Source organism: Motacilla alba, unplaced genomic scaffold, assembly GCF_015832195.1.
Source record: "Motacilla alba alba isolate MOTALB_02 unplaced genomic scaffold, Motacilla_alba_V1.0_pri HiC_scaffold_31, whole genome shotgun sequence".
In the NCBI taxonomy this organism is placed as follows: Eukaryota; Metazoa; Chordata; class Aves; order Passeriformes; family Motacillidae; genus Motacilla; species Motacilla alba.
This window is the reverse complement of record NW_024037405.1, coordinates 1,650,064-1,671,638: the sequence shown is the minus strand read 5'-3', so window position 1 is coordinate 1,671,638 and position 21,575 is coordinate 1,650,064. Positions and strand designations below refer to the sequence as shown.

Below are 21,575 nucleotides of genomic sequence, written 5' to 3'. Positions count from 1 at the left end.
CAGATTTGGGCATTGCCCAGGCTGGCTGGGAAGCAAAGGTTCCCCCTTTGCTGGGGCAGATGCAACTAAGTCTTCAGTCGGCTGCCCAGCTGCTTTTTGGCAGGGCTGGGCGGATGGGCTGGGCTGCTTACGCAATGGGAGTTGGCTCCTGGCCCTGCCAACAGCCCCCAGCACCCACCGTGGCCTGGGCTGGGGCTGGGGCTGGTGCAGCCAGCCCAACACAAACCAACCCCCATGGTGGGAGCAGAGGTGGGACTCCAGAACCTGTGCGCAGCTGCTTTGCTTTGCAGGCAAGGAAGGCCTTGGGCTGCTCCACTGCCCTTGTTTGCTTTGAGATCAGCCTTGTTTTGGGGGGCAGTGCAGGGAGGAAGAGAGAAAGTGTGGGCTTCCCTCACACCCATGGCTAGGTTTTTCCCTAGCGTGTAGGGCTTGGGCCTTCCTCAAGCCCCTGACAGAGATAAGAGTTTTTCCCTTTTTTCTTGTTCCCCTTTTTGTCTCTAATCTCTTTTCGATGATGTGTGTTTTGTTTTTCTAGAGGAAGCGTTCTAGGTGGTCCAGTGTGGATCGGGAAGTGCTTGGGAGCAGCTGTGGTGTGGATGGCTGGTGCCCTTGGAGAAGGCTGAGCACATCGTTTGGGAGCAGCTTTTCTTGCAGCCCTGGATGGCGTGAGGTGGGTCCCTGTCTGCTTGGCCGGGTGGGATCAGAGCTTTTGGGAGATGGCAGCGAGCACGGGGGCATCTGGCTCTGGGCAGCTGCTGAGGGCTGGATGTGCCGTGGCTGCCTGCAGGCTGGGCACATGTCCTGCCCTCCTGCTCTGCTCCCAAAGGCAGCAGTGATGGGCAGCTCTGGGCACAGCTCTGGGCACGGCCAGCGTGGCCTGGGCACCGCAGGCGTTGGGACGAGGGCACAGGAGCCCTCGGCTGACGGGCAGTTTCTGCTTTCTCTCCTTGCAGCCGGGCTCTGCGGGTGCTGAGGCTGCTCTGGGCTCTGCCAGGGCTCTGCTGGGCTCAGCCCTGGGCACAGCTGGGCTGGCTCTGCCCTCACATTGCTCTGAGAGCTTTGCATCAGACGAGCCCGTTCCGAGCGCAGCGCCTGAGCTTTCTGCTTTGGCAGGTGAGTGAGACTCTCCTGCAGGCCAAGAGATTGCAGCTGGGGACACACATGCAATTGGCAAGAACCCAAACTCTCCACAGTCCCATCTAAAGGCCTGCATCTCCCCAGGATGTTTTGTCTGTCCCATTCTTCCTTCCTTATTGGCTGGAACTGTGCAATTGCTCTGTCTTCCTCCTCTAGAAGTGCCACGAGTGGGCCAAAGCTGGCGAGTGGGCCGTGTTCCTGAGGCAGTGCAGTCTGGAGCTGAGGGATGGAGAACTGCCCTTCTGCGCGTCCAAACCAGAGCAAAAAGCCGCAGGTGGGACTTCTTTGAGTCTTTAAGAAATCCCTGACAGTTTCAAGGGGAATATGCAGCTCATAACAGGGTGAGAAGGAAGGTCATCTTCTAAAGGATTTGGGATTTGACAGAGTTTTGATTCCCAGTCCTGCTTGGAGCCGGGAGGGCACAAAGCAATTTCCTCTTGCTTTGACCGCAATTGGAAACAACAGGGTTGGAAACAAAGCCCCAAAATCTTTTAAAGGCTGCTGAGGTCAGTGAGATGGATCCATGCCATTGGCACATTTACAAAGGAAATAACAGAGTTCTCTTTTTGAAAAGATCATTTACCTCTTAATGCAAAGTTACAGAAGTTTTTTCACTCACACTTGGATTTTATTTTTATCTGTTACAATTTATCTCGTTTTTTTCCCCCCTTTTTTTCCTTTCAATAGAAAGCACACCCTATCCCAGGAATGTCCTTTGCTCCTGTGTGGAGCAGCTCCCTTCCTGCTGGCTGAGCTGCTCAGGCAGAGCCCGGCAGCTCCTGGCCCTGCAGGGCTGAGGCTTTTCCCCGTTGCTGAGCGCAGACTGATGGAGCAGCACTGCTGAACGCGGGCACAACACAGAGGGATCAGGAGCAGCTGCCTTTGTCCACGTGAGGTTCCAAGGCCCAAACTCTGAGCAGCCAGGCCTGGAAGAGACTCGCAGGCTGCCTGTTGCCTCTGCTGCCCCACGTCTGCCTGGCCCAGCTTGGCTTGGGGCGGAGGGAGAACAAGGGGCAGCTCCCTGCCAGCCCCAGCCCAGGGAGCCCTCCAGCCCCGGGGCTTGGGGCACTGTCAGCACCCGCTGCTCCAGCCACCGCTTCTGCTGGACCTGACTGCAACAACCAAACTGGGGCTGATCCCGAGGGAGCAGCAGCAGGGCCTGGATCTGATCCCTGACTCTGGGCCAGGGCTGCACAAGTGACCCCCAGCAGCAGCAGCAGCAGCAGCAGCAGCAGCAGCAGCAGCAGCAGCAGCAGCAGCAGCAGCAGCAGCAGCAGCAGATGGAGCTGACTTTCAGCACAGCCCCTGGCCTTCTTCCCTCCCGTGTGCAGCGGTGTCACAGCAGCCTGAGGCACCTGGGAGCCCTCAGTGCCAGCAGGGACTTGAGATGGCAGCCCTGGGCTCCTGGAGGTTGTGCAAGGAGCAGAGCTGGGGACTCCCTGTCCATGTGGAGCTTCCAGCTGGATAGGCTGCTGTGGCCAGGCAGCTCCAAGGGCACAGAAAGGAGGGTCTAGACCACTGGATCTGTGCCTGTGCCACAGTCCTGGGCAGCAACCAGCGAGCCCTGGGGAACAGAAGGCACAGCAAGAGGGAAAAAAGCAGGCAGGGTCAGAGACTGGGAAGAGCCAGACCCGGGAGCAGGAACAGCTGCTCCATTGCACTCTTGGAGAAAGCTCTTGGCTGCTCCAAAGTGCTGAAAGGCGTCAAGGGCAGAGAGGAGGCCACAGCAAACAATGCTCCTGTTTCCACACCCTCCCCTCTCCGTGTCCCAGGAGGAATTGGATGGACTGTATTCGCCTCTCCGAGTCGTCTCGTTCAGCAGGAGCAGCTCAGCACCAGGAGCTGAAGGAGCTGAGCAAGAGGGAACTTTTTGAGCAAAGTCCTGCTGCTGAAATAGACCTAGCTGAATGCAGCGGGTAGAATCATGGAACCACAGAATCCTTTCTGTTGGAAAAGAGCTCTGAGCTCATCCAGTCCAGCGGTCACCCAGCAGTGTCAAGCCAAACCTCATCCCTGAAGTGCCAAGGCCTGGACAACAGCCCTGAGTGAGGCCTGAACAGCAGGCCCTGAGGCAAAGGTGACCTCTGGATGAACCTTCCAACCACAGGTTATCTTTGTACCTGCTCACTAATGAAACAGGCATGGTCATTAGCACTGTGATAGATGTAGCCACTCATTAGTGAAGCAAGTATTGACCTTTCTGTATTTAGAAGCCAGACAAGGCCATGAAATCTGACATCTGGCCTTGTTTGGGGCTGTATGGTCAAAGTCAGCAGTGATTTAGAAAGATCCAGCACCAGTTACCCTCAGGCTTTACCATCTAAAGACAATTCTATCTCTAGCTGTCTTCCAAATGGCTTTGAGCAAGGCTCCAAGAGGGAATTTTTTAGGTAGGGGTGTTGCCCTAAGGAGGTAAGATCTGTCATGACATGCTGCACAAAATATAAATCCACACACTGGGTCAGGCTGGGTTCCAGGTTCAGCCCAAAGCCCAGACTCTTCCACTCTGCTCCAGCATTGAAGATGTGATTATGGAGAGATGCCTGTGCTTGAATTAAGGTGCCAAGGAGATCATCTACCAAAGTCAAAAACTGGGAATTTATTTAACAATAAATGTGGGGTAGAGAAATTGAAAGAGATCTGAAACAGGAGAGTGAGAAGGAAAGAAGAGGAAAAGTGAGGGTGGGTGGATTGGGAAGAGATCAAACAGCGGACAGTACAAGACTCTTGTGTCCAGCAGTGTCCCATGGGTCCTGCCTCGCCCTGTGCTTCTCTGCACTGGGGTCCCGGTGGTTCTTGTGGAGGTGAGGACCCCAGGCCATCCATCCTGGGTTCACACCTTTCTCCACTCTATTTTAAGGGCACCCAGGCAGGCACTTTCCTAGTTGCCCTGTGAAAGGAGAATGGTTTTGCCTTCATTTACCTGCAATGCTGAGGCCCAAGGAGAATTTTTCAACTCCTAAACACCCCCTCCCTGGGGGCAGGGTGGGGCTGCACCCCCACAATGCAGCCCAGGCCTAAAGTCAGCTTCTGTGGAGTGCACAAGGCAGCGCTGTCATCCTTCTTCAGCCACCTCTCCCTGACCAGGCTGCCTTGCTGTTGGCTTGGGGGGGCTGTGGCCGGCAGCAGGACCTACCTTTGGCAAGTGGTTGCCTTGGCCACCACCCACCCATCCATTGGTGTGTGCCCAGGGTTTGTCTCTCCCTGGTGCCCTTAGCTCTGGGACCTGCCACTGGCCCCGGGAGCTGGGCGTGCTCAGGGTGAGCCGGCGTCTTTGGGCATCGTCCTGCTGCTGGCCCCGGGCTCACTCCTCTGGCTGCCCCCGAGGCAGCTGAAGGAGAAAAGGCGGCGCAGAGCCCGCCGGGCCGTCTTGGCCATGGAGCGCCATGGCCGTGGGGCCGGGGGCTGCGGGACGGCTGCGCTGCCAGCGGGGCGAGCAGGAACGCTGCGTGCCAGGGGCTGGGCAGGCACCGGGCAAGCTCCTGCCAGCGGCTCCTGCCCGCAGGGCCTTTCCTGGGGAGGGGCGGCCTGGGCACGGCCAGCCTCCATGCCTGCTGCCTCCGCCTCGTCCGCGGCATCGGCAGGCGAGGCACAGCCCGCAAACCCCTTTGCCTCTTCGGGCAGTGCCGAGGGGAGAGGCTCGCTGTGCCCCTGGTCGCTGAGGTCACTGTCCGCAGGAGTAGGTGCTGGCTCTAACTCTTCCTCTCGCGGCGGGATGGACAACGGGCTCTCTACCTTTCTGTCCCTCTCTCCCGCCGCTTCTTCTTGCTCCCACTCCTCCAGGAGCTCGTTCAGCAGAGTTTCCAGGCACGGCGAGTCCTCAGAGTCAGAGCCCAAGTCTGCCAACAGCTCAGGAGACACAAGCTCTGAGTAGTTTTGTGCCTCTCCTGTGGCGTCTTTGCTCAAACTGCAAGCGCCTTGTGGCACTGAGGGGTCTGCAGCTGGTTCCAGGCTGGCACTTAATGGATCCCTCCGGACACAGCTGGATGTCATGGGGCTTTCTTCAGTGCTCATGGAGGAGCAGATGTCTCCAAAGAGCTCTGCATACATTTTCTCTTCCTCCAGCTTCTCCAGCTCCTCTCTCTTTTTGCGTGTAATTTGCAGCAAATCATCAGGCCCCGTGCACAGCTGCTTGTGAAGTGCAGTGTGCTCGGCTGGCCAATGAGTTGCCCACGCCTCACAGGGGCCTCCAGAGAAAGGAGAAGCTGAGAAGCCTGAGCTTTCCTCAGGCTCTGATGTGAGGAAGAGCTTGCTGCGGCCCTCGTCCCAGAGATCTCCAGCCAGGGCAGAAGCTTCTGCCTCTACCTCGTTCTCCTTCAAGAACAGGGCAAGCCACAGACTCTGCAGGTCTGGGTCCCACTCTGCTGCAGCCTGTGCTTCTGGGAGCTCTTCCTCCTCCTGCTTTTCCTTCAGCTCCTTTACAGGAATGTCCCAGGGCTGCGAGTTTCCAGAGAGAGAGCTCTGCTCTGCCAACTGGGCATGGGATGGGAGCTCAGAGCACTTTGCTGCCTCTTCTGTGGAGCCTTTGGTTGAGCTGGAAGCACTGGGCAGCTCCTGGGGCTCTGCATCCACATCTTGGTGGGCACTTGACTGTTTGTGAGTGCAGGTGGACATGATGGATCTGTTTTCTGACAGGTGTGGGCGCAGGCCTCCAAAAAGGTCTCTGTAGGTGTTGCCACCATGCCCTTCCTGCACCCCAGTGAGCCCCTTGGTCTCAGAGTGCCCCAGGTGCTTCCAAGCCGGCTGGGCCCCAGTGCGGAGCGGCACGCCGCGTGCAGGAGTCACGGGTGGCAGGCGGTGGCCCTGCCTTGCCGCTGACCCCTGCCAGAGCCCTTCCGTTCTGCTGTCCAGGGAAGGCATTCCCTGGGCTCTGCCCACAGCCAGAGTGCCCCATGGAGAAGGTGGCACACGCTCTGGCTGGCTCCTGGCCATTGGGCCCACAGCACGTGCTGCGCCTCTGGGAGAGGATCCAGAGGCTGCTGCTGCAGGTGCTGCTGGCAGAGGGGGCAGCTTGACACTGTCAGTGGACACTCTGGACATTTGAGCACTGAGCTGGCCTGGAGGTGCCAGGGTCACCTTAGGGCCGTGGAGAGGCGGCAAGTCCGACACGGACAATCTCTGTGGCCCTGTGACGCGTCTGCGGGGCACTGAGTGCCCGCCCTCCTGGCTGCCCCTGCGCGTGCAGGACCTGGTGGGGCTCCGTGAGCGGATGGGGAACAGAGTGGGCCCGTCCCCAGGGATGGGCGTGATGGTCGTCCAGGTGACCTGAGGTGCCGCCTGTGGCTGCCTGTGGGTCACCTGTGGGAAGCAGGAGGAGGCACGGGATGGAGCTGGCTGTGTGGGCACGGTGTCCCCCTCGTGCCAGCAAGCCCGGCCCTCGCCCCAAGGCAGGTGCTGGCCAGAGCAGCCAGGCTGGGCCGGGTTCCCAGCTGGGCTCGCTGCCTCTGGGGCATTGCTGTGCCTGGGCCATCCCAGCACTGTCCCCTCTGCAGAGCATGGCCTGGTGCCAGGCCTGGCTGCCTGTGTCCCAAGGCTTCCCCCAGCTCCCACTGCAGGCTGTCCCTCCATCCCTGTCCCTCACCTGTCGCCGCCGGTACAGCAGCGGCTGCCCCTCTCGGGGCTGGCCGTGGGCATTCGCCTCCTCTCTCTTCAGCATTGCGGGAGTGCTCTGGTGAGCACTGGCCACAACCACCCAGGGGAGCTGCTGCCTCCAGAGAAGCTGCTGCCTCCTCAGAGAGCTGCTCTCCTGGGAGTGGCTGCTGCAGGGATTGGCAGCCCCAAGGGTCATGACATGCACCCGCGTCACAATGGCTCTGGGCACGATGTCACCGCGGGTCACAAAGGCCTGGTGGGCATGGCCGCCCTTTCTCCCAGAGGCCTGGCGGTTTCCATGCTGATGCCCCTGGACACAAAGGCCTTTTGAATGCCCTAAACTTTGCCTATGCTTGCTGCTCTCTTAATGACCTGCAGCTCTCTCTTGTCCCACCTTGTGTTTTGCCCCTAAACATCTCCAAGGAAGCTCTGTGCCAAAGTGCCAAAGGGCTTTTCCCACCCAGCCCACCATGGGCCCCAGCCCTCAGTCCCAGCCTCCTGCAGAAAGATCATGAGGAAGGCAAAAGCTCCATTTGAACTTAATCTGGTGGCTACTGTGAAAGACTATAGAAAGTGTGTTTTTAAAAAGATATTAATAACAAAGAAGGGCCAAGGAAAATGTCCATTCTTCATTTGATTGGGAGGGTGGGGGAGGGTGGAATTGTGCTCAGGAATATGCCAGGGGCATCCTGGTATTCTGTGTCAGCCACAGTGTGGCCAGCAGGACCAGGGCTCTGATTGTCCCTCTGTGCTGGGCACTGGTGAGCTCACACCTCGAGTCCTGTGCCCAGCTTTGAATCCCTTTACCCTGTGTCTACATTTCATAGAAATTACCAACTCCTTGAGTGGTTATACAGTTATCTCTTGTGTCTTTGTCATAATGTGTGGCATATTGCAGCTTAGAGGTAAGGGTGCAATTAATTGATAAGTTTTCTCATTTATGGGTCGGAAATAGTGAAATTATATAACATTTCATGTACTGAGTTCATTGTAGGTGGTTTACATGTTTGATGGATATAATTTGGTTTATCTTCTGACAGTGTATACAGTAAACACAATAAAGCCAAAACTAACAAAACTACAACTGGATGCAACATTAAATTCAAACTTCCAGTTGCTCTGCATGGCCATCCAAAAATAGTTTCCCACCAGCAATGTTCTCCATCTTTCTTCCCTCTTTCCAGGACATGGTGTATCTTCTCTGCCTGATGATGGGTGGTGATGCGGGTTCTTCCTCTGTTGTGCTGCTGTCCATTTCAGCATGGACTCAGATCATCATATTGCAACAGATTCTTGCCAATGCCAGATTCACTCCAGCAGTGACAGGCAATGAAACTTGACAAAGTGTGCAGTTGGATTGTAGCAACTGGTGAGTTGTGCGAGAGCTGAATTGTTAAAGCTGCATCCCATCATTTTGCTAAAACTACAGATATAGCTATTAGAGCGATCAGATGTCTCTCAGGTGGTGTTTTCTGTAAACATAGAATCACTCTGAGTTCTCATACAGATACATCCATTTCCCACATATGCAAGTACAGCCTCATGGGTTTCACAGCATATTGACATTTTCTTAAACGTCAAGGCAAATGTCTTAGTTGCTAATAGTATTATTTGCAGAAATAAATCCTTGCTGTTCCTGTCCAATAGGCATCAACATCCACAGCTGCCATTTGCTCCCATTTGGGGCTCACACTTGTATGTTCCAACAGATAGAGGACAGTTCCATTGGGATTTAATCAGCACTATAATTGGGTATAAGGCATAGGGTGTTGTTAAAAGAAAAGCTGTGGCTTTACTGTCAATGGGATAATAAGTGTCATGAACAAGATGTCACCAAGATTGGAAACCCTTTCAAAGAGAGTGTCATAATCCCAAATTACCTTTAGTTTATCAGTGGTCAAGATGCCCTCATCGCCTTCCCTTTTAATTGCTATTACAGCAGATTGCAACCACATCTGAGGAAGACATGTGGGGCATGGGGCAGAATTTAACTAAAGTTATACATGTTATGATTTATACTTATCAGCTGGCATAAATAAAGAGGTGAGGGTCTTCACCCTGTTGGTCAAGCTGTGTCAATGTGTATTTGGGGTTCTCCTTTGAGAACGATGAGCAATCCAGGAGATCATCTAAAAAAGTCAACAACAGGGAATTTATTTAACAATAAATGTGCGGTAGACAGATAGAAAGGGATAGGAAACAGGAGAGTGAGAAGGAAAGAGAGGGAAGATGGAGGACGGGGTAGGGAAGGAAAGAGTGGGGGTGCACAGGTGTGGGGAAGATCAGGACTGGGGTGGGGAAGAGATCAAACAGTACAAGACTCTTGGCTCCAGCAGTGTCCCATCCGTCCTTGGTCACCCTGCGCTTCTCTGCAGTGGGGTCCCGGTGGTTCTTGTGGAGGTGGGGACACAAGGTCATTCATCTGGGGTTGACATCTTTTCCCAGTCCATGTGGTGGGTATCCAGGGAACCGTTTTCCTCTTTGCCATGCAGAGAGAGAATGGCTTTGCCTTCATTTACCTGCAATGGTGAGGCCCAAGGAGCATTTCTAAGCTCCTAAGCCCCCCTCCCTAGGGGCAGGATGGGGATGCACCCCCATAGTGCCGCTTAGCAGCTGGGTTGTGTTGTGCTCGTTAGTCTGCCCAGGCACACAGCAGGGTGTTTCTTGGCTGCGGTGTGAGGCAGGGGCTGTAAAAGAGGCCTCTGGGGAGCGCAGTGACCTGGAGTGAGCAAACAGGGGCCTGGCACAGCTTTGAGGGCGTGGCACAGCAGTTTGCGTGGCAGTTTGCGTGGCAGTGTGCGCAGGCAGGGTTGCAGGTTTCCAGTGTCTCCTGTTTGAAAGGTTTGCTGGGTGTTGCTTTCGGTGTTTTTATTGTTTGGTTTCAGGGTTTCTCTTAGTAATGGTCTTCACACGATCAAAAACCCTGGTTAGTGCAAATCTGTGTAACCAAACGGAGCTGACTCTCACCAGTTCCTGGCCCCTCAAAGGACACAAACCTGGTAAGTTCTGGTTCTTACTCCAGTGGTGTCACTTGAACCTCCCTCCATCCCCAGAGAAGAGCTCCCTTGTCCCAAAAAGTGCCTGGCAATGCAAGGATGAAGGAAACAGGACAGGCTGTGCGGATCAGGGGCAGGGCACAGCCAGGGACTTGGGGTGGTTATGAGCCCAGGGCAGGACCCGGCCCTTGGCCTTGGTGAAGCTCATCCAATTGTCCTGGGCCCATGGCTCCAGGCTGCCCAGATCCCTCTGCAGAGCTTCCTGCCCTCCAGCACAGCCACACTGCCACCCAGCTTGGGCTCACCTGGGAACTGACTGAGGGTGCCCTCAATGGCCTCGTCCAGATCAGCAGTAAAGAGATTTCACTGACCTGGGCCCAGTCCTGAGCCCTGTGGACACCCTGGATGTGACTCCATTCCTCAGCTGCTCTAAGTGCCAGGGCTTGGATGAGGGAAATGGTGGGAAGGGGGTAGGGACAGAGTCTTCTTGATTGTCAGCCATGAAGGGTCTTGATTTACATATCTGTTCAAATTGGATTAGAAGGTGCTGGGGGTCAATATCAATTGGACATTGCTGATATCAACCTATAAACAGGAAAAGAAAACTAAACAGAACAAAACAGTTTTCTCTGCATTGTTTTCAATATAGTATATTCAGTTTGAATACACTTCTGAAATCTGTCTAATTAACCACAGAAGAATTGAAAACTTCAATTATTCCCCTGGGTTTCTCTTGTTTGGGTATTTTGAACAAGTGTTTATGAGCCTTTGTCACTGAATTCCTGAACTGTAGAACTCAAGAAAGAAGAAGCCTCTGGAGTAGTAAAATTCATCAGCAACCTCCAAGTAGCTGAGGATCCATCCCCATCAGAGCAGCAATGAACAGGAATGGGCACAGCTTTGTGGCTGCCCCAGCTTTGGCATGGGCCCTGGGCCTGGAGCAGGAGCAGCTCTGGAGGGCCCCAAGGCCGGGGCTCTTGTGCTGCCCTGGGCAGATGGGATGGCAGCAGGGGCTGCAGAGCTCTCAGCACCTCAGCCAGAGGGGAGCAGGGCACCCAGGGAGCCTCCTTGTGCCTTGGCCAAGCACTTTCCCCCATGGTGGGGCTGAGTCCTGTGGCAGCTGCAGCTGCTGCTGTGCCCTGGCCAGGGGCTGAGGCCGTGGGGCCAGTGGCCAGAGCAGCCTGGCCTGAGCAGAGCTGTGGGGCCAGAGCTGGCTGGGCTGGGCTGGGAGAGGCCCTTGGTGCTGCCCAGAGCTCAGGGCAGCTGGCAGAGCTTGCAGGGAGCTGGGCTGGGCTGGGCTGAATGTGCAGGGGCCAAGAAGAGCACCCCAGGGTCTGCAAGTTCTCTGTGTGGGAGCTGAGCTTGTGAGCCCTTGAGCCCTCCCAAGTGCTGGGGCTGCACCTTCAGCTCCAGAGGAGATGTGACAGATGGGAGCAGAGACAAATAATTCCTGCTGGATTCTTTCTTGTTTGCTTATGCAGGTGACCTGGATCCATAGCTAGAGGAGGTGTTTTGTGTCATATAACACTGGTAGAGTGATAAGAATAATATTTTTAGCTGAAAATAATATTTCATGCATAATACACAATGAGTAAAAAAGAGACACATATGAACAGAAGAGCATCTGAGTTTTTCAGAGGACGGGAGACTCGTTGATGTTCCAGCAGTCAAACCTGTTCAAATACTTTCCTCAGGGCTTCCTTGAGATGAGAGGTGACCACCAGAGGCCAAGGCCAGCCAGAGCTCTCTGTCCTGGCAGCTTTCATCTGGGAGCAACGGAATCAATATCTTGGATTCCTTGTCTCAGATATAGAGAATTTTGGGAGCAGAATCCCCATTTCAGCTACGAGCACCTGAATGAGAAGGCCAGTTCTTTCCCATAGGAAGGAAAGCACAGAGCCCCAGTGTTTCCAGGGCAGATTAGAGGGGACCACCAGAGGCCAAAGCAAGCCAGGCCTGTCTGTCCTGGCAGCTTTTGTCTGGGAGAAACCCTTGCATATAGGGAATTTTGGAGAAGTACCAATTTTGCCCATGGATGCCTGGGCAGGAGAGATGGTTCTTTTCCATAGAAAGCAAAGCACTGAGCCCCAGTGTTTCAGGGGCACATGACAACAGACCCTCAACATGCTGAGGTCAGTTGAGCTAGTCAAGCCAAGCCAACCAGACCTGTTACCTGTTCCCTTGGATCCATGTGGCCCCGCAGTGTCACAATGGTGCTGTCATATTGGATCCTTGGTACTACGAGGCCCCGCTGTGTCACACTGGCTCCTTTTTCCATGGGGCCCCATACTGTCACAATGTCCCCTTGCTTCCATGAGGCCTTGAAGTGTCAAAATGTTTTCCTTGGTTCCATGGAGCTGCACAATGACACAATGGCCCCCTTGGCTCCATGAGGCTGCAGAGTGCCACAATGGCCCCTTTGGTTCTTTTGGGGTCCTCAAGATCCCAATGGCCCCTTGGCTGCATGAGGCCCACCTGTGTCACTCTGGCCCCTTGCTTCCATTGGGCCCTGTAGCATCACAATTGTCCTGCCTTGCTTCCATGAGGCCTCGCCGTGTCACAGTTGTCTCCTTGGTCCCGCAGTATCACTCTGGACCCTTGGTTCAATGGGACCCTGCAGTGTCAAAATGCTCTCCTTGGTTCCACAAGGTCCTGCAGAGTCCCTTGGTTCAATGAGGCCTTGAAGTGTCACAGTGGTCTCCAGTATTCCACGAGGCCCTGCAATGTCACAATGAACTTTTGGTTCCATGAGTCCCACAGTGTTCCATGAATCCTTAGTTCCATGGGGCCCTGTAGTGTCACCATGGTCCCCTTGGTTCCATGGTGCCACTCAGTGCCACAATTGCCCTTTGGCCCAACAGGCCTCACAGTGACACAATGGACTCCTTGCTTCCATGAGGCCTTGTAGTACCACAATCGACTCCTTGCTTCCGTGGGGACACAGAGTGCCACAATGGCCCTTTGGTTTCAGAAGGCCTCAAAGTGTAAAAATGGCCTCCATGGTTTCATGAGGCCATGCTGTGTCACAATGGACCTGTGGTTCCACGATGCCCCAAAGTGTCACAACAATCTCCTTGGTTCTGCACTTTAAGAATGCCCCCTTTGTCGCATAGTTATAAATAAAGTTGGTTTTCATAAGGGGGTTTATGAATTGTTAATAATGCAATTTTATTATGAATTGTTAATCAATGTAGTGTATTGTTGTACCTAATTTATGTCATAAGTTACGGGGTAGTAAGTTATAAAGTAGGGTGTACTGCAGTATAAGTGTGTGTTTATTAGAAGGGGGGGCAGTGAAGACTGGGTGAAGGAATTTTCCAGAGGCTTGCCTCATGCCATGATGATATTGATTTGAACTGTGATCGGAAGGCTTGCCAGCCAATGAAGCCTCAGAATTCCAAAATGATTGGCCAGGAAAGCTCCATGCTATGCACCAGCCAGCGGTCAGAAAAAGAGCCAATCATCAAGCGGATTGAAAACACACCAATCCTGCCCGACAAGAGACTTTAAAACCCCTGGTGCTGAGCACCTGGGGGGTGTCTTTCTGTGGTACTTGGTCCAAGGAAACACCTTGTTGTGCACAACTGTTACTGTTTTTGCTGGCTTGTTGCGTGGGCCCCCAGCTTACCTTGGGGCCTCGTCTCTGTTGTCCTGGAATTTAATAAACAGGCACTTTTCTTTTCAAGACCATTGGCCTCCTTTAATTTCTTTTTTTGGCCTGTTTACTACAACATGGAGCCCCAAAGTGTCAATATTGTGCCCGTGATTCCATGAGGCCCTGATGTGCTACAATGGCCCCTTGGTTACAGTGGATTCCGAAGGGTCACAATGGACTCCGTGGTTCCATGAGGCCCTGCAGTATCCCAATGGATCCTTGGTTCCAAGGGGGCCCACAGTGTCACAGGACTGCCTTAATTTCACAAGGCCCTGCCGTGTTGTAGTGGCCCCTTGGTTCCATGAGGCAAAGCAGAATCAGAATGACCCCTTGGTTCCATGGAGAGCCGCAGTGTCACCACGGTCCCATTGGTTCCACAGGGCCCCGCAGTGTAACAATGCACCTTTGGTTCCATGAGGTTCCTCAGCGTCTCAGTGGCCCCTTGGCTCCATGTGGCCCCGCTGTGTCACAGTGGCAGGTGGTTCCATGAGGCCCCAGAGTGTCAAAATGGTCTCCTTGGTTCTGTGAAGCCTTACAGAGCCACAATGGACCCTTGGTTCCACGAGGCCTTGCAGTGTCACCATGGACTTTTGGTTCCATGAGCTTTCACACTGTCAGCAATGGTCTGAGTTCTGCAGCGTCACCATTGATCCTTTGGTCCGTGAGGTTCCATAGCATAACATGACCACCTTGATCCCAGAAGGTTCTGCAGGGTCTCAATGGACCACTGGTTCCATGCAGCCCCAAACTCTCACCATGACCCCATGGCTCCATGAGCTTCCATACTGTCAGCAAGGGTCTCCTTGGTTCCATGAGGCCTTGCTCTGATACAATGGACTTTGGGTTCCAAGAGGTTTCACTGTATCACAATGAACCCTTTGTTCCATGAGGTTCCAAGTGTCACAGCTGGCTCCTTGGTTCCGTGAGCCTCCGCTGTCACCAAATGTCCAAAATATCAGAATAGGACTCCTTAACACTAATTTGGTGTTTAAGAGCGCATCATTTATTCAGGTCTGAGGTCCAAGATGGGATAACTCCTAACCTTCCATGGACTACGTGGGTATTAAAATTTACCCATTTCCATAAAACCCACCCAGGTTTCCAGTTTCACTCCTTGCTTTTTCTGTCACTGCATTCTTGAGCCAGATGTCTTCTTGTCTTCCAACCATCCCTGCTGGGAAAGCAGCCCCTGCATGACTTGATCCTGCGCTAAAAGTTCACAGACATGGTAAAAATGGAATTAACCCTTTTGGTATCAAGGCCAAGGCTTTGTGTGGCCAGGCAGAGGCAGGCAGGAGGCAGAGCTGTCAGCAAAGGAAGAGCCCAGCCAGGTGGGGCAGCCGGGGGATGACAACAGCCTGCAGGGACAGAGGCGCAGGGCAGGGACACCGTGGCACAGCCTGGGCCGGAGAGGGCACAGGGATGTGCAGCAGCTGCAAGGCCCTGACAGAGCCAACTTGGGCAGCACTTTGGCCATGGCTGCTGGCCCTGGGCCTGAGGCCACGAGGGGACAAGTGACCCTTGCAGGCCTGGGGCCTCAGTGCCTCCTTGTCCCTGCTCAGCAGCCTGGCAGGGGCCGCCCCATGGTCCTGCCCTTGGCATTGCTCATCCCCACATGCCAGTGCTCATCCCGGGAAGAGCCCTGAGCAAGGAGGGAGGGACAGGATCTGCCTGGCCAGGGGCTGGGGCTCAGGCCTTGGCCCTTTGCATTCCTGAAACACATCCAGGTTTGCTCAGCATCAGAGACACCTTTCCCTTGCTTGTCCCCAGCTGTCATCACTGCCTCCAGTGTTCTACTCTACTTGGAACTTAGAGACACTTTCCCAGTCCTGTCCCTCAGTGAGACCCATTAAAAGTTGGCTCTTTGAAGAAAGTTTGGACTTGGAATCTGACTTGGAGTTCTTGAGAAGTTCTTTGAGCACACTCGGAGGGACTGGGTCTGATGCAAAGAGCACCAAAGCCCCAGAGGGTCATTAAAGTCCTGGTGCTGTGTCTGTGCTGCTGAGCTGGGCCGGGCTCCTGGCAGAGAGGCAGCTCCTGGCAAGGGCAGCGCCACAGAGAGACAGCTCTGGCCAGGAGCAGCTCCTGTGCACAGCCCAGCAGGGCTGGGGCACTGCCAGGACACCTCAGGGACACGAGCAGGGCACAGACAGAGCTCACAGGGGCTCAGCACTGGCAGGGGCTGAGGGATGTCCCAGAGGGGGCTGTGTCACAGCGGCACCTCTGTGGCTGTGTCATAGAGGCACAGGGCAGCTGTGATGTCAGAAAGGGGCTGTGTGATAGCACAGAGGGGGTTGTGTGAGGTCACAGATTGGGCTATGACATGACAGAGTTTGTTGTGTGAGGTCATTGAGCAGCTACACTGTCATAGAGGGGACTGTGTGACATCACAGAGCAGGCTGTGACATCATGGCATGGTTGTATGACATCTTAGAGCAGACTGTGAGGTCAAAGTGTGTGCTGTGACATTACAGATTGGCAGTATGACATCACAGAGAGGGTGACATCACGGAGGGGTTTGTGACATCACAAAGCTGTCTGTGACATCATAAATTAGGGAGTAAGGCCATAGAGCAGACTCTGCCATCATAGATGGTGGCTCTGTGAGATCAGAGAGTGGGTTGTGACATCACCAGGTGGCTGTGAAACACCATAGAGCAGGCTGTGACATCACAGAACATGGTGACATCACAGGGTGACTTTGTGACATCACAGAGTCCTCTGGGACTTCACAGAGCAGCTGTATGACGTCACAGGCTGACATCCCAGAGTGGGCTGTGACATCACAGGGGCTGTGTGAGGCTGCTGCGGAGCTCACTCTGCCCCGGTTCCCCCTCACAGCTCCCCCCAGAGAAGTCCGGCGCTGCTCGTGCACAGCGGGGTCCCCTGTCCCCCCGGGTCCCCCCACCCCCAGCACCGCAGCCTCCCCCAGAGGATGTTCCATGAGATTGACCCCAGAGCCTGACACGGGGAGGGGGGCTGGGGCCATGGGGGTGGGATGGGTGGAACAGGGGCACAGGGACCCCCCGGCAGCATCCCCGTGTCCCCCAGGGCCAGAGCCTGGGCCAGGGCTCCTTCACCCCCTGTACGAATGAGGACTTGAGAGCGCTGAAAAAATCCCCAGCAAGGGATCAGCAAAAACCAGATTTAATATTAAGCAACAGCACCACAGAGTTCCTTGGCAAGAATCACTCTGCTCCTGACTGGACACTTCAGGCACACCAAGGAAACAAACAGCAAAACCAAACAAAATCCAGGCAATCAAACCAGAAATGAACTGAGAACTGTCTGTGTGTGTGTCTCTGTGTGTGTGTGCATGTCTGTGTGTGTGTGAGAGAGAGACAAAAGGACATTGAGGGCAAGGATAAAAGGAATATGGCCTAAAAGCTTAACAAAGCTCAAACTTAACAGGACTTAACTTCTACCTTAACCTTAACTTCTACCTTAAACCTCACAATTTAGCAAAAGAACAGCACTTAACAGTACTTAACCTAACGTAAAACCTATGACTTTGTAATTTAACAGAGGAATGACATTTAACAGTATTTAACTCAGCTTATAGCTTATATTAAACATAACTTAGCAAAAGAGCAACTCTTAGCAGCATTTAGCTTACACCTCATGACTTAACCTTCCTTACAGGCCTGACTGACTCAGATATCCAAGGCACTCAAACCCCTCAGAGAACAGCATTTCTGCCACATTTCCCTGAGCACAGGCACTCCTGTGTGCACACAGAGTCAGTGCAAGGCACCTGTGAGAAATTCCCCCGAGGGCAGGGAAATGCTCACTGTGGAGGCTTTGGCATCTCCCCATCGGGCAAAGGGTTGAGCCTGGAGGAGTGGGGGGATCGGCCCAGGCTCCATTATTGTTTGGGGATCCCTGAGTGCAGCAAACGGGAGAGTTCCCGGCTGGGAGAGGCCCCACTCCGAGGGAGTCGCTGGCCCAGGAGAGCTCCAAGGGGCTCCTTTGGAGCTGTTTGCAGGGCCCCAGGAGAGGGGCTTCAGTGCCAGCAATGGTTCATCCTGGCTGCACTCGGCATCAGCAGCTTTCTTTGGCAGTGTGAGAACAGGGATGTTGTGGCACTGAGGGAACAGAAACAGTTCCCAGGGCTGCTCCTACAGAAACCAGGAGCTGGCTGGGCAGCAGCAGTGCCTGGGGCAGACAGTGTTTGTGATGAGCTCCAGAAAAGCTGAGCCCAAGGGGCTGATGGCCAAGGCTGAGGCCCAAGGAGCATTTCTCAGCTCACATGGCAGCCTGAGAAGGGGAGGGGGGAATGCAGCAGCACAGGGCCCATGGAACCAAGGGACCATTGTGACACTGTGGGGCCCTGTGAGACCAAGGGACCATTGTGACACTGTGGAGCCCTGTGAGACCAAGGGACCATTGTGACACTGTGGAGCCCTGTGAGACCAAGGGACCATTGTGACACTGTGGGGCCTCATGGAATCATGAAGACCACTGTGACATTGCTGGGCCTCATGGAACCAAGGGGACTGTACTGACGCTGTGTGGCTCCATGGAAGGTAGGGATCACTGAGACACTGTGAGGCTCCATCAAACCAAGGGTCCATTGTGACACCACGGGGCCTCATGGAACCATGGAGACCATTATGATGCTTTGGGGGTGTCATGGAACCAAGGGGCCATTGTGACACTGCAAGCTCCTATGGAGCCAAAGGTCCGTTGTGAGACTTGCCTTGTGGAACCATGGAGAGACTATTAAGACACTTCACAGCCTCATGGAACCAAAGGTCCATGGTGACAATGCAGAGCCTGATGTAATCCGTGGTCCATTGTGACACTGAGCAACCAAAGGAGAGCACTGTGACACTGCAGGGCTTCATGGAACCAAGGGGCCACTGTGACACTGTGGAACCCCATGGAACCAAGGGTTCATTGTGACACTGCAGGGCTGCATGGAACCAAAGCTCCGGGGTGACACACAGGGGCCTCCTGTCATCTATGGTCCATTGTGACACTGTGGAGCCAAAGGAGACCATTGTTACATGAGAAACACCCATGGTCCAAACGGGCATTGTGACATTGAGGGGCCTCATGTCATCAGTGGTTCATTGTGTCACTGGGTGTTGGGGTGCAGGAGACAGAGAGTACTTTGGACCTTATTAGCATAAGAGATTTGATAAACAAAATGCCTTGGCAAAAGCAAACAGAACTTTGAAAATTAGATCTCGATAGCAAGAAGATTTAATCAGACAGGTTTACTGGAAAAAGAAAGTCCTATTAAACTCTGCAAGCTAGAGATGTTGTTATATGCATAAGTTTGTGTATGTGATTTTAACCTAATCATTGTAGTACACATTCCTAGTCTCCCTGAAATAGCATACAAGTGCTTGTATCCCACAGTAAAATTGGAATCTGATCACCGAGTCAGTCTCCCCGTCTCTCTCCATCGCCGACAACTGGACAACCAAAGGAGACCTTTGTGACATTGCAGGGCTTCTTGGAACCTAGAGGCCATGGTGACATTGTGGAACCAAGGATTCGTTGCTGCACTGCGAGACCCCATGGAACCAAAGATCCATTGTGACACTGCAGGGCCCAAGGATCCAAGGGACTTTATGATACCATGGGGTCCCATGGAACCAAAGGGACATTGTGACACTGGGAAGCCTCATGGAATCATGGAGACCATTGTGACACTCTGGGGCCTCATGGAACCATGGTGTTGCCAAGCTGGATGGGAGTATATATCTGCTGGAGGGTAGGAGAGCTCTGCACAGGGCCCTGGAAAAGCTGGATCCAGGGGCCAAATCAAAAAATGTGACATTTAACAAGACCAAGTGCCAGGTCCTGCACTTTAGCCGCAACAACAGCTGCAGTGCTACAGGCTGGGGACAGAGTGGCTGGACAGCAGCCGGGCAGAAAGGGACCTGTGGGGAGTGATGGACAGCAGGCTGGACATGAGCCAGCAGTGTGCCAGGGTGGCCAAGAAGGCCAAAAGCTCCTGGGCTGCATCAGGAAAGGGCTTTTGCACCCTGGTTGATTCTCTGATGATGGTGACGCTGCAGGGCCCTGGGGAAGCAAGGGGTCATTGTGTCACTCCGGGGCACTAAGAGGACCATGGTGACACTGTGTACAACAGAGCACCACGGAGCCAAGGGGCCATTGTGGCACTGTGGGGCTGAACGGAAGCAAGGAGTCCATGGTGACAGTCTGGGTCCTGGTGGAAGCACAGAGGCCACTGTGACACTGCAGGGCCTTGTGGAACCATCAGATCATTGTGACAGAGCAGGACCTCGTGTCGTGATGGGGACCTCATGTCATTGTGACACTGCTGGGCCCCATGGAGCCAAGGAGCCAGTGCTGCTCCTCAGTGACTCATGGAAGGAAGAAACATGTTTGACACCTTGGGACCAAGAGACCATTGTGTCACTGTGGAACCAAGGAGATCATTGCTGCACTGCGAGACCTCATGGAACCAAGGATCCATTGTGACACTGCAGGGCCTTGGGGGACCAAGGATCCATTGTGACACTGCAGGGCCCAAGGATCCAAGGGACTTTGTGACACCAAGGGGTCCCATGGAGCCGGAGGGACATTGTGACACTGGGAGGTCTCCGGGAGTCATGGAGACCATTGTGACACTCTGGGGCCTCATGGAACCATGGTGTTGCTAAGCTGGATGGGAGTGTTGATGTGCTGGAGGATAGGAGGGCTCTGCACAGGGCTCTGGACAGGCTGGATCCAGGGGCCAAATCCAACAATGTAAAGTTTAACAAGTGGAAGTGCCAGGTCCTGCACTTTGGCAGCAACAGCCCTTGCAACCTTGCTGATTCTGGGATTCTCTGAAACCAGCCTTGGAGCAGTTGCACGATGAGCCCTGGGCCTCCTCTTCAGAAGCTCCAGCCGCCCAGGTGCCTCAGCTTCTCCTGCCAGCCCCAAAGCCCATCCTGTCAGTCCTGCAGAGCCTCTGCAGCTGCTCCTCATTGCCCAGAACAGGGAGCCCCACAGGCAGACACAGCAGCCCAGATGGGCCCCCCTGGCCTGGGCTGCCTCTGGCAAGGGAGCAGCACCAGGCACTGCAGGAGCCTGCAGACAATTCCTGCAGCACTTGCAGGATGATCCTGCTCCCCAAGGGACGTTCCCATGGTGCCAAGTCAGGAACTGCAATGGGGAGTGGGGCCAGAGAGGAAAGGGCAAACAGGGAGGGGCTGTTTGCAGGGGAGAGAACTGGGGTGAGCAGTAAGGAAGTAAACTGGACCAGGGAAGAATAAAGAAAGCAATGATGAAGCAAAGGAAATGCTCAGGGCAGTTTGGGGATGGCTGCCAGGCAGCCCTGGCTCTGAGCAACAGCATCTGCAGTGGCACAGGAAACTCCCAGCTCATGGGAACAAACTTTCTGGCTGACTGCAGAGGCCAGGACAAAGCTGAGTGGTTTCCCTGGTGTCCCCCAGCCCTTGCTGGCCCCAGGGGCTGATGGCATTAGTGCTCCCTCAGGTTCATGTCCCCACAGCAACAGCATGGGGGTGCTCCTGCCTGCCCTGTGCAATGCAAACAGGGGCTCCTGAGCCAGTGCTGCCGTGCCTGTGCCTGCAAGGATGGGGCACCTCTGTGAGCTGGGGGAGAGGCCAGGGCTGCAGAGGGGGCATGCTCTTGGCAGCTCCATGAGGACACTCTGGGATGCTGCCCAGGGCTGTCCAGTGCACTGGGGATGGATCAGCCCCTGCTCTGCTGCTCCTTCCCATGTCCCCCAGGGCCCTTGCAGAGCACCAGCCCTGCTGTTTGCCCCCAGCCTGCCCATGGCCAGCCTGGGGCTGCTCATGGGGGTTTTCTCTGCTGAGCCTTGGCCTGGGTGTGTTCCTGACACAGCCTGGGCAAGGAGCCTGGAGCCCCCAGGCCCTGGCCTGAGGCGTCAGCGCTGCCCCAGCAGTGCCCATGGCCTGTCCCTGCTGCAGCCCCGGCACTGCCACCCCCAGCACTGTGCCCGGCCCCGAGAGCTCTCAGGCCCTACAGCAACACCAGGGCCACCAGGGCAGCGGGGCAGGGCCACGGCAGCAGCACTGGCAGCACCAAGGGCTGCTGCTGCTGCTGCTGGGCACAGCTGCTGGGCCAGCACTGATCTGCCCCCAGCTCTGCACACAGACATTGCTGCTGCAGCTCCAGAGAAGGCAACCAAAGAGTTGCAGAAAACTCTTCTGGGAGATCCTTTAGTTCATTTAAAGCCACCAAGA

At 54.7% G+C, this 21,575-nt stretch overlaps 2 protein-coding genes across 2 annotated transcripts in view; one reads left to right on the top strand and one right to left on the bottom strand.

The window, feature by feature from the left end:
- LOC119696487 overlaps window positions 1–21,575 on the top strand; it is a 1,710,157-nt gene that overhangs the window by 649,330 nt on the left and 1,039,252 nt on the right.
- The window catches only part of LOC119696488, a 1,499,846-nt gene that overhangs the window by 466,439 nt on the left and 1,011,832 nt on the right, over window positions 1–21,575 (bottom strand).